General features: G+C 46.9%; 1 protein-coding gene across 1 annotated transcript in view; it reads right to left on the reverse strand.

Moving 5' to 3' along the window:
- Positions 1–9661, reverse strand: part of LOC149873414 (uncharacterized) — a 50144-nt gene extending 40483 nt beyond the window's left edge. Inside the window, exons 1-2 of the mRNA XM_090031498.1 lie at positions 9548–9661; positions 9108–9352 (exon numbers count right to left, since the gene is read on the reverse strand). The gene's annotated coding sequence lies outside the window, so the exon portion shown is untranslated. The remainder of the gene's footprint in view (positions 1–9107; positions 9353–9547) is intronic.
- Between the last annotated feature and the right edge of the window lie 181 nt (positions 9662–9842).

Below are 9842 nucleotides of genomic sequence, written 5' to 3' on the forward strand. Positions count from 1 at the left end.
GCCTCATTTTTTCCTGAGTCTGTTCTATTAAACCTTTATGTCCTCTTTCCCTTTTGTGATTCTAGACATCCCAGCATCATTCTGTTGTTTCACTGGGACACTTCTACCCACTCCACAGTCCTATGCTCCCCATAGCTGCTCTGCACAAATGCCTTTCATCTCCTCTTTAGTCTAGTTCTTATTTTGAGCAGCTGTTTCCTCCTCTTCTTCCCCAGCAGCCCTCATTGCTCTTCAGGGTCTTGGATGCTTTTCCAGGAGGGGAGGACAGAGTTCTGTAGCAGAAACAAATACTATGGGAAACAAGCATGCATGGGTGTGTGTATTTCAGTTTATAAATGATGACTACCATTTCTAACAGGGCCCATCCTATGCTCTGAGCATCTGCACCGCCTCAGATATTACAATGTCATCAACAAACAAGCAACAACTGCTTTACATCCCAACTACTTTACTTCCACATGTCTGAGATGTCAATTAAAGCTTCAGATAAAAGTGGATAAAGTCCTCCCCAACCAATGCCCAAAGCAACGTTTTCTCCAAAGTCCTGGGCAAAAATGGACTTTGAAGCATGGCCTGAAAGGTAATGGATCCAGGTTATAACAGACCAAGGGAGCAGGGGATTTCAAACTTTCCCTTTTGTAAAGGAAGGACTCCAACTCAAGCATGTTGCCACATCACAAGTATGCAGTGCAGCTTGAAAGGAAGAGGTAACCAAGTCCCAAACCATTTGAGTTACTGTTAACACTACAGGCTAAATTGTCTTCCCTTGGGAAAGCCTTACCGCTTGACATGGTCACCAATAGTAGACCAGTATGACAATAGTATGACAACTGACACCTATTGGTTTGGCCTGGGCTTCCCCAAAAAGCCACTGCAACCACCCAAAGCAGGCACTGACACTATCACAGGAGTATCTTCCACATAGAGTCGTATCTTATAAATATCTAAGAGCTGTCATGACTTCACAGGAAATCACCTTTCTGTATTTCACCTTCCACATTTCTAGATTATGTGGAAGACAGAGGCAACCAGCCTGTGATTTGCCTATTAATTTTCTTTAGTGTCCTTCAGAGTATATCTCAGAGGGCCAAGCCTCCAAGTACATGGAGGAAACTGGTTTAGGTTATTTAGTATGAGTTAAAAAGTAATCCCATCTACAGTTCAGGGAAATAAATAAGCTTTAAGGCACCCAGGAGTGTTGTGGGTAAGCCTTCTCTTGAGAAGAGAGAAAACTCACTTCTACTTAAATGGCAGGGAATCAGCTTTTCCTGCAAGGACCCAGAAGTTTGATGGTTAACACTTCTGGTCTTGTCTTCCTTTAGTTACTCCGGGTATCACTTGTTTACTGAGCACTGTTGGATACAATCTTTTGTCTCTTGCAAGTGCCTGAGATTGCCTGTGCTCAGGGTGCCTGGTGAGCCTCTACTCAGCTTTTAAATACCACACTTGTTGCCCTACTTACAACTCCTTTTCTCTTACATAATCTTATCCAAGCTCCTCCACCTGACCCACAAGGTCCCACATAATCTTTTTACCACCTGATTATTTTCCCTTTCTCTCTACCTCATCCTTTACTCCCTTAATCTCTTTCCAGACTTTTCACTTCACTGCTCTGCATACCTTCTTCCCACACTCAGTTTCATGCTGCCCCCTCAATTCTAAAATGGACTCCTTGTTTTCAATGTCAGGCATCTTTCTCCTCCTCCTAAACCTTCAACTCTTCAAACAAGCTCTCCTTGTTACCAAACCCTGCACTCTCATCTTTGAAATGCTGTCCTAGGTCTTATTTAGACTGCAAAGATCATGGGGATGCATCTGAAGCATCGTGTAATGAATGGCACCAAATAAATATTCCATAATGTGCAGTGGTCAGCATGGCACAGACTATGTAATTAGCCTCTTGAGCTTCAAAGCTTCATAGATTTCATAGACATTAGGGCTGGAAGGGACCTCAGAAGATCATTGAGTCCAGGCCCCTGCCCCAGGGGCAGGAAGTCAGCAGGGATCATAGGATCCCAGCAAGATAAACATCCAATTTGCTCTTGAAGGTGTTCAATGTAGGTGCTTGAACCACCTCCAATGGCAGGCTATTCCAGACCTTGGGGGCTTGGACAGTAGAGAAGTTCTTCCTTATGTCCAACCTTAACAGTCCTGAAGAAGTTTGTGACCGTTTGACTTTGTCATACCCTGGGGCGCTCTGGTGAACAGACGTTCTCCCAGATCCTGGTGAGCACCCCTGATAAACTTATAGGCAGCCACCAGATCGCCCCTGATCCTGCGCTTTTCCAGGCTGAAAAGTCCCATAGCTCTCAGCCTCTCATCAGGTCTGTTTTCCTGACATCTGACCATGTGCGTGGCTTTCCTCTGGACTCTCTCAAGCTTCTCCACACCCTTTTTGAATTGTGGGGCCCAAAACTGGACGCAGTACTCCAGCTGCGGCCTCACCAAGGCCAAATATAAGGGGAGAATGACGTCCCGGGATTTGCTCGAGAAGCATCTATGGATACAAGCCAGTATTTTGCTCACTTTACTAGCCACAGCATTACACTGAAGGCTTATGTTCATCATGTGGTCAGTCATGACCCCCAAGTCCTTTTCGTCAGTAGTGCTAGCCAGCGTAGCACTGCCGAGCCTATATGCATGCTGCAGGTTTTTCTTCGCAAGGTGGAGAACCTTGCATTTTTCAGTGTTAAACACCATCAGGTTCTCGTCCACCCACTTGCTGAGCCTGTCAAGGTCAGCCTGGATTGCCCTCCTATCTTCAGGTGTGGATGCTTTACCCAGAGTTTGGTGTCATCGGCAAACTTGGCCAGTCCGCTTCTGATACCAACATCCACAACATTAATGAAGACGTTGAACAATATGGGTCCCCGCTGGTCACAGAGCACCATGACAATTGACTTCCATCAACCACCACCCTCTGGGTCCTACCATGGAGCCAATTCCCCAGCCAGCAGATCGTGGTGAAGCTGAGGTTGCAGTTGGCCAGTTTTGCCAAGAGGTGATCATGGGATACCCGATTGAAGACTTTTTTAAAGTCAAGATATATGACATCAATCTCCTCTCCCTTGTCCAGGTGATAGGTCACCTGTTCATAAAAGGAAATAAGATTGGTCTAGCAAGAAAGCAAGACCTACCTACAACAAACCCATGCTGGCTATCCCTCAGGATGCTGCCATCGGCCAACCTGTTAAGAATGGCTTCTTTGATAATCTTTTCTATGACCTTCCCCAGAATAGAGGTCAAGCTGATGGGCATGTAGTTTGGCGCTTTCCTCCCCTTCTTGAAAATAGGCACCACATTGGCCTTCTTCCAGTCCTCGGGCACGTCACCAGAGCGCCAGGAGTTCTCAAAGATCCATGCCAGAGGCTGGGCTGTGATGCTTGCCAGCTCCTTGAGTACCCTTGGGTGTAAGCTGTCAGGGCTGGCTGACTTGAAGGTGTCCAGCCTCTCAAGGTGTTCCTTCACAAGGTGAGCATTGATGGAGGGTAAGGAATCATCCTCACTCAGGCGTTCCCATCCTGTAATGGGCAGGGACATCCCTTAGGACTGGTGAAAAACCAATGCAAAATACTCATTTAGCAAGCTGGCTTTTTCCTGGGCGTCAGTTGTCCCATCTGGCTTAGCCAGATGTTGCCCTTGCTTTTCCTCTGGCTCCCCACATATCTGAAAAAGGACTTTTTATTGTCCTTGATACTTGTACCTAGTTGGAGTTCAGTTGCAGCCTTGGTTTGCTCCCTGCAGGACCAGACAAGAACAGAATATTCCTCCTTGGAGGTGGATCCAGTCCCCCATCCTTTGTAGGTCTTTCTTTTTAGATGCAGGAGGTACGCTAGTTCCCTGGAGAACAAAGTGGGCTGCTGTGCCCTTTTGCTCCCTTTCCTCCGAGACAGGATACACTTAGCTTGTGCATCCAGGATCACTCCCTTGAGGAGCAACCACTCATCCTGAACTCCCCTCCCCAAAGTCAGCCCTCCTGAATTCAAAGACTTCTGTATTACTGACTGACTTGCCAGCTTTACGGTGGATGGTGAAGGTGAACAGCTCATGATCACTGTCACCCAGCTTCCCTTCAATCGTCAGGTCACTGATTAAGTCATCCCCCATAACCAGTACTAGGTCAAGCAGTGCTTTACCTCTCATCAGCCAGTCGACTTCTTGCAGCAAGTAATCCACACATGAGAGAAAGTTTTGCGACCATTCTGATTTGGCCAAGCACTCTTCCCATGAGATGTCAGGGTAGTTGAAGTCTCCCATGACAACCATGCATTGGGAGCATGCAGCTTCAGTCAATTCCCTGGAGAACTCCTGGTCAAGCTCTTGACTTTGGGTGGGAGGTCTGTAGTAGACTCCCACCATTGTATCCCTTGTGCTGTGTTCCCCATGGATTTTCACCCAGAGGGTCTCCAGTCGTCCACCCTGGGTGCCAATGTTGGCTTGCAGGGATTCATAGCTTTCCTTGACATAGCTACACCCCCACCCCTTTTGTCCATTTGATCTCTCCTGTACAGGGTATAGCCATCTATACCTGTGGTGCAGTCATGGGTGGAGTCCCACCAGGTCTCCGTTATCCCTATGACATCATAATTATTTGTGTTAAGCAGAAGGACAAGTTCCTCCTGGTTATTCCCCAAGCTCTTGGCATTTGTGTACAGGCACACAAGTGTCTCTTTAGGGGCCCTTGCCTTCCCACAGCTCGTTCCAGGGCTGGGACAGGGGTGGGCTCCCTTAAGTGCCTTGACCTGCTGGCTTTGCAAGGGATGCTCAGCAGGCCAGCAGTGGCAGTAGTCCCCCCGTCCCCCAGCGGGCTTCCTTCTTTCTCCAACCTGTGGAAGGAAAGACCAGCAATTCTTCTTAAATATTTAGATCTCCAAGGAGACAGAGATAAAAAATAACCAATCTATCCAACAAAGGCACCATTAGAAGGGTCCCTTGACACATCCTCACCCCTGTGAAATGGATGGAGGCCACCTACCACCATAAGGCATAAAAACAATAAAAATGTATTGAGATATATTTGTGGAGATCTTCCTCAAGCATACCTACAATTCTGTCACACATCCATAGAGATTTGGAAACTATGAATAGGGGCTGGAGAGAGGGAGTATCTAGGATCTGAACACAGCAATGGGAAAGATGTTCAAATAGGAATGCATGAGAGCTGCACCACCCTAATCTACTCTCCTCCTGCTAGCCAAGTGTGTTAGTTTGAAAAATCCATTTTAGCCTCCAGGATTTTGTCCTCTGTGGTAGGCAAGCAAAGACAAGCAGCATTGCATGCTAATCCTATTTCATGTAGGTTCTGATATACCTACAGTGACTGCCTGTTCAAATCTCCTGCACAGAAGTCAGAAAAAGCACTGCTGCACTCGCACAGATAAATCTGTGGGGACTGAGAGTTACCACTGAAAAGGATATGGCCCACTTTGTTTATTTTTTTAATATACTGTATACTTTGTCCTCTCACCCTTCCACAGTGGACACAGAACATTAATACCCTTTCAGTGACCTCATTTTTCTGACTTCTCTCAGAAAAGCCAAAGATAAGGGTCCGCATGGCTGATATGATTTGTATTGTATTACAAAGCCTCTGACCTATCTGTCATTATGAGAAATTAGTTCCGGTCAGTGATGGCTGAGGTGTCATAGTAAATATTCCTATTTGAAATAATGATGTTTTCAACACACATGATGAAAAGTACTGGCATGACTGGCAAGCTTATCAAAGACCTCAACAGAAAGACCAAGGACTGAATGAACTCTGGAGACTGAACTACCATCTCATCTCTTTGGATGCTGGAGCAATGAAAGGAAATCTTCATTTTGTCACTTGTTCTCATGAGCAGAGGATTTCATTTCCCAGAGCTGTCTTCTTGACAACCTTCATAAGTACAACAGTCACTTCGGGAAACCCCACCCTGAAATCCCCCACTACCAGAAAATGTTGAAGACATGCACAAACACACAATGGGGAGGAAGATGCAACAGTCACCAAATATATTTAATCCAAGAGCAACTTGCTGAGCACCATCAAATGTCAGAGTTAAAAGACCCCCATGTTGGCAAATTATTTAGATACATGTAGTTTGGCATCAGAATAAACCAGTCATCTCTGGTCTATGCCTTGCTATCAACTCAAGACTCAAGGGGCACATTTTTCAGACCGTTGACTCTCCTGAAAGTGCTCTACAGCTGTGCTGTGACACATATGCATGATTGCAGAGTGATTTAAAAGTGGTCGACTGTGTGGCAAATTAACCCTCATCTAATGAGGTATCAGATGAATGTGCCCTGAAATGGAGTGCCTTAGGGAATGGGTGCCCCTAGGGTCAGTCTGTCAATGCAGCCCTACCCCTGGTGCAGGAAGGGAGTGGGGAGAAGGGATGGGGAGGGAGAGGGAGGTAGCTGTGGGCTAGGGTTTGCCTGACCTGAGCTGCAGGGGGGAGGTGTGGATTGGAGCCCCCTGCCTCATGGACCCCCCAGTCCCGTCCCCCTCTGGCTCAGGTCAGGCAAACCCCAGCCTGGAACTCCTTCCTACAGACACCACCAGACCTTGAGTGGGGGGGGCGGGGGGCGGGGGGCAGGGAGAGAGGCTGCAGGCAGGCTCCTGTCCTGGATAAACTCCAAAGTGGAGCTCTATTCCCCTCCCCCAACCCAACAGGCAAAGGTCTGTTGGGTCGGGGGGAAGGGGGGTGTTGCTCTAACTCATGGCACTTTATGTGAAGCACCATGAGTTTTAGCAGGGACCTACATGTCTGTCAGCACCCATGAATACATTTTTTTTTAAAGCAGTAATAGCTAGACCTAGGGAACAAGATGGATCTTGATTAGTCATAGAATACAGACCCTTTTACCTTTCAGTCTCCAGCTCAATGCTCAACTGGGAGGAGTAGCAACATGGAGTTATTATAACTTAATTTCTGATCAGTGGTTTCTGTGAAATGATATAGTAGCCCAATCCAGTACTTATGGAACAGATGTCTGCAATATAAATCCATTATCATATCTGGAACCTTTAGCCAGACTGGATCACAACATAGACACTATAGGCCCCATAATAAAAGGGGCCAGCTCCTGGAGTCACATGATTATTTCAGAAATTCAACTGTCATTAAACATCGAACTTTTGCCCTCCTTTAGTAATATTTTTGTGAGGATAAGCACTGCCATGATATCTGCCTGAGTGCAAAGAGAGCACAAAAGAACTCACTGGAATATTAATTGCAAGATCTAAGGAGAGCCACTCATATGGTTAAGGGTTTGCAGGCCAGGCCCTATGAGGAGAGACTAAGGGACCTGGATCTCTTCAACCTCCCCAAGAGAAGGCTGAGAGGTGATCTCGTGGCTGCCTACAAATTCATTGGGGGGGGCAGCAAGGAATTGGAGATGCTCTGTTCACCAGGGCACCTTTTGGGGTAACAAGGAACAATGGTCACAAACTGACAAAGAGCAGATTTAGGTTAGACATCAGGAAAAACTTCACAGTAAGGGTGGCAAGAATTTGGAATGGGTTTTCAAGGGAGGTGGTGCTCTCCCCTACCTTGGGGGGTCTCTAAGAGGAGGCTGGATAGGTATCTGGCTGGGGTCATCTGACCCCAGCACTCTTTCCTGCCCAGGGCAGGGGTGGGACTCAATGATCTGATGAGGTCCCTTCTGACCCTGGCATCTATGAGTCTATGAATCTACTGCTTTTGAAAGGCACCATCCCAAGAAAGGTCTCTGCATTTGGATGAACAGAGCTGGGCAGGTTCAAAACAGCCAGCCAGAGACATGCGCTACCTCTGGGGTTGGGAACAGGGAATTCCCCCTTTCTGTCATTCCTGCCTCCTTTGCCTTCTTGATACTGCCAAGGAGGGTGGGAGCTCTGCTGCCATTCTTGATGAAAAAAGAGTCTGAGTGCTCAGGGAGCTTGGAGTGGTGTTGCCCACACTGTCCTTGTTTTGTAAGTATACAGAGGACTGCACCATTTAGAGCAGTGTTTCTCAAACTTTTGATATCTGGGGCACACTTATTTTCTGAATTAAAATTGTCACTCTTACACTGAAGGGGGGCGTGTACTTGTGTGTGTGCGTACCTGTGTGTGCGCGCACATGCACATGTGTGCGTGCATATGTGTGTGCGTGCGGACATGTCTACATGAGATGCCTTATGCGCAGTGGACTATTCTACTGTGCAGTAGCACACATGGCAAACATCACATTAATGCGCTAATGAGCAGTAGAATTAGTCTATTGTGCATTGTGTCAGAAAAACCATTCACCTTTGCTACTGTGCATTAGTGCAGGCTAATGAGCCTTTATGTGGTACATCATATTAGAGGTACTAAACTTAATGCACAGTAGCAAAGGTGCATTAATGAATGCGTAGATGTGCCCTGTGTGTGTTTCAAAACATATAACCTATTCTACTTTCCTGCCAGTGTAAATCATGCCAGTGCTGAGATGGACTATTAAAAAAAATAACTCTGTAACTTCTCTAAATTTTGCAACACCCCAGTGAAAATCACTGAGCTAGATCTCAGTTCAGAAAAGATCAGGAGAGGAAATTGTGGCTAAAAAAGCTGAGGATCACTGATCTAGCCAGTGCCACTTAAGAGTGGCAGGGACAACCTCATCCTTCTGTGCCATGCTCTTTCCACTGCCTGTCCCCCACCTTCTCCAGACACCACTGCATCTAAGAGAGCAAGAGCTGTACCCACTGCTGAGGCTACTCCTGCAGGGTCTCACACCCAGCAACCACACCCATGACCCTTTCTTACAGCCCTGAGAGCATAGGAGGATTGTAGAGCAGGAGCCAGGTTGCAAATTATGACTTCATCTATGTGTCCATATGCCCCACATGCTGCTAGGAGCATGGGGGTGCTGTCTGGGGCAGAGAAGGGCAAGGGAAGGCAGCAGCAGTGGCAGAAGCCCCCAGAGCAGCAGCCACAGGTCTGGCTGGAGTAGTTGGGGCAGGAGCAGCCTACTGGATGGGGGGGAAAAATCATTTATCTCTTCACGCGGGGATCTCACAACACACTTCCATCGCTCTTACTGCACACAAGCGCACCAAGGAACACTCTTTGGGAATCACTCATTTAGACCTATCAATATGGCACCTTTCATTACCTCCAAAATTCATTGAAAACAGTAAACCAGTAGATGGGGGGAAAGCCTTCTGGTTCCATCACACTGTTCCCTTTGCCCTTTCGCAGCACATCGCCTGTTGTTTCTCAAACCTGGGAATTTAGACATCTTGTTTTCACTTTAGTCTTTCTCCCAGTGCCAAGATTCTTCTCTCCAGGTGCCTGCTGCCTGTTTCCACTTGCTGGGGATGATCGTACCTATGCATTCATTGTAAATAGTACCAGGAACTAGAACAGAGAACGGGTAAAAGGGAAGGATAAGAACATCTGAAAATTAATGAACACTTGACTCTTGCTGCTACATTACTCACAGGTGTTGCAGAACCATTTGGATGTGAGACCTCCAAATCAGAGAACCTCTGGGACATGCAGTGGGTTCATACACAGTAGCAAAGATGCTACTGATACGAGGGAGTGTATTACCTGGATTGTGACAGGAGCTGGTTGAGCATGCCTTCCTCCTGGCCCTTCACCAGACTGCTGCCAAGAAATCCAGTAGCTGGATCACCAGGTGTTTTAAGCCTTTAGGCCGTCTGTAGACAAAACGAGAGGCGTGTGTGCACAACACTTTAAAGCTGGCTAAATGCTTTTGCACTGCTTTAATGGTGTTGGTGTTTACATGCCTCGGCAGTATATTGCACATTTATTCCAGCTGCTGTAGAAAATTCAGTGGTATAATGCATTTTAAATGAATTGGGACGCATTTAAAGTGCTTCAC

The sequence above is a fragment of the Crocodylus siamensis genome, chromosome 1, assembly GCF_052110815.1.
Source record: "Crocodylus siamensis isolate JL-2025a chromosome 1, ASM5211081v1, whole genome shotgun sequence".
Taxonomy (NCBI): Eukaryota; Metazoa; Chordata; order Crocodylia; family Crocodylidae; genus Crocodylus; species Crocodylus siamensis.